The following is a 2,696-nucleotide window of genomic DNA, read 5'->3' on the forward strand; positions in this document are numbered from 1 at the left end:
CATCCAAAAAAACAAGTTCTCTCGGATGCACACTTTACAGGTTTTCAAAGTACTTACGAAAGAATTTTGCTCTTAAAGCAGCAATATTGGTTTTTTCGAATAATGATCTTAAAGGATTGTCATCCTTTTTATATTTAAATCCTATATCGCTCAGTACAATGCTCAAGGATGTTTTTCCCATAGTAACAACTTCTTTTTCCTCTAATTCACATTTCAAACTTTGTAGACTAACATGCTTTTCTAAAAAAAGAAATAAAAACTAGTAATAATAGTGAACCTTTATTTTAGAAGTGTTAATTTTGATGTGAAACATCTATTGGCTGGGGTATAAACCAGATCGTTTTTATTTTGTACAATATTAACTTATACTTACTTTGTAGGTACATATTGTACACAGTGTTTCGTATTGCCATTTTAGTTCCTTCAGGCAGATCAGTTGTCTTGCTTTTACGACGGCGTCTACTTTCGCCTGGACTTGAAAGGACAGGATTGGTTTCTTTTCGTTTTTTAATTGTACGTACTGTACGTGATATTTTCAGGGCAGCAGCTACCCTCTTAAATTAAAAACAATTTTATGATAGGTAAATTATTAAACAACATACAATTCATTACAATACCTCTTGAACACAAGCCAAAGATGCCAATAAGGGTCCTCCGTTCCTTTTTTCCAACTCAAAATATTCTTACAAATTCAGCACGAGTTGCTGGGATTGAGAATTTAATGTATTTCCAGACATATTCTAAAAATAAAACCTTGAAAAAATATTCTGTTTGATATTTGTTTGATATTTATGACAACAAATAATGTTTTATATCGTTCCGTTAGACAGAGTTTTAGCCAGATTCAAAAATGATACGTCAAATTAAAGGTAAGAAAATTTAACGGCAAAATTTATACTTACATCAAGAAATTCACCACTAAGTAAACAGTTAGTCGTTATAACAACTCTTTTTGAGAAAATTTATAAACTCAAGGCACGAAAATGTAATGGAAAATTAAATAATATGAATATAATTTTTGTTAACACCAGAACGCTGTGAAGTTGACAATAAGCAGGTTCAATGATGAGAATTTATCACAGACTGTTGTTATATTACTGTCTTTGTCTGATATATTATTAAATGTTGGACAAGCGGCTTAATTTTAATATTTTATATTCTGTGAGTAGAAATAAGACAAAATTTAAAAATAGTTCCTGAATAATTTCATACATGTGCAAAGATACAGCGAAAGAACTGTACCTTCTGGTTTTGATACAACTTTTACACTTACAATACACTTAAACAACGATAAGTCCAGAACGCTAAAATACATTATAGTTATCTTTATTAAAACTTGAGTACTCACTCCTCATGTAATTAAAGCTTATTTGGAAGTATTTCAATATTTTTATTCAGTTCAAAATGAATATTATTTCTTTGTTCTTTATACTAGCTATTCTTTACTCTGTTAAGAAAACAAAATTTTTTTACACAATTAAAACTGAAAAATAAACACATTAATGAAAATTCGCTTGACTTATCCCTTTGTTTTTACCAATTTTGCAGCCCTTTCTCTCGTCTCAAAAGAATTGTAGCAAATACAAAAATAGTAGAACTAAACTTTTTCGTATTGCACATTCCGCTTTTAAACATCCGTTTATTCGTTATGTACATACAAACATATTTTATCTTGAGCAAGCTATATATTGACATAAAAAAACTAAGGAAAGTAAACGGCTTCAACGCTTATCTTGTCCTTTTGAAACAAAATCACAAAAGAATCCTTGTAGGCACTTGCAAGGAGAATACTAATATCTCTTTTGCACTCAAACAACATATTTGTGAAAGATATAAACCGTGTATGACAGTAAGAGTTCTCTATGGAATATTTAATACATATATACGTAGTGCTACATACAAATCCTTTAGATTTACAAATTTAAAATTTTAAGAAAGCAAGTAATTAAAAGCAAAACACTCGTTCTAGACTTCTCAAATTTTTAGGTCATATTTTCTAAAAAATTATTTAAGTATTTAAAATGATTGTTTTTTGTTTACAAAACCACATGAATCTCGTTGTCTTTACCTCCAAGTAGGGTCCGCTTCTCTAGTTACATTCTACCACCTGTGTCCACCAAGACACATTTATTTATTTAGTACATGGCATTAAGGCACCTATAAAAATATAGAGCCTTTGAATAAAAACATTATTGCAAGAAACCGTGACATCATTTATTTCTACAGGTGGGTAGTAGAATATATTCAACATATTAATAAATTACGTGACATTTGTGGATTGATGTCAATATACAATTGGATTACGCGACTTATAGTTTTCCCCTAGGCAAAACTATTTTTAAAAAATAATTACTTTATTAAAAAATTACGAAAAATCGAAAAAGATCGGACAATTTTTATATAAAGCTATAATGTTCCTTCCTTCAAGTTTACGAACATAATGAACAATATCTAGTTAAAAATGCAATGGTAAAATGATAATTAAGTAAATATAAAAATGCTAACTAATCTAATTACAAAGTTCATTAAAACACAAATCCTGGATCATCATTCTTAGGTGAATGACTAGAACAGGGCCGGCTCTCCTAACTCCTCCCTTGCGAGTTCTTGGCATATTTCAAGGAGTGAAAAATGCTCTTGGATTTGGTTCAGGAACTGTGGGATCATCTTCTTCCGTAGGTTGCTCATCGTATGTT

At 30.0% G+C, this 2,696-nt stretch overlaps 1 long non-coding RNA gene across 1 annotated transcript; it reads right to left on the minus strand.

Annotated features, from left to right (window-relative positions):
* Positions 1-316: 316 nt before the first annotated feature.
* On the minus strand, positions 317-1,062 carry LOC140448499 (uncharacterized). Its single transcript, XR_011951724.1, has 3 exons — positions 903-1,062; positions 618-740; positions 317-554 (listed from the first exon to the last, which is right to left on the minus strand). It is a non-coding gene; the product is annotated as an uncharacterized lncRNA (long non-coding RNA).
* Between the last annotated feature and the right edge of the window lie 1,634 nt (positions 1,063-2,696).

This window comes from Diabrotica undecimpunctata, chromosome 8, assembly GCF_040954645.1.
Source record: "Diabrotica undecimpunctata isolate CICGRU chromosome 8, icDiaUnde3, whole genome shotgun sequence".
Classification (NCBI taxonomy): domain Eukaryota; kingdom Metazoa; phylum Arthropoda; class Insecta; order Coleoptera; family Chrysomelidae; genus Diabrotica; species Diabrotica undecimpunctata.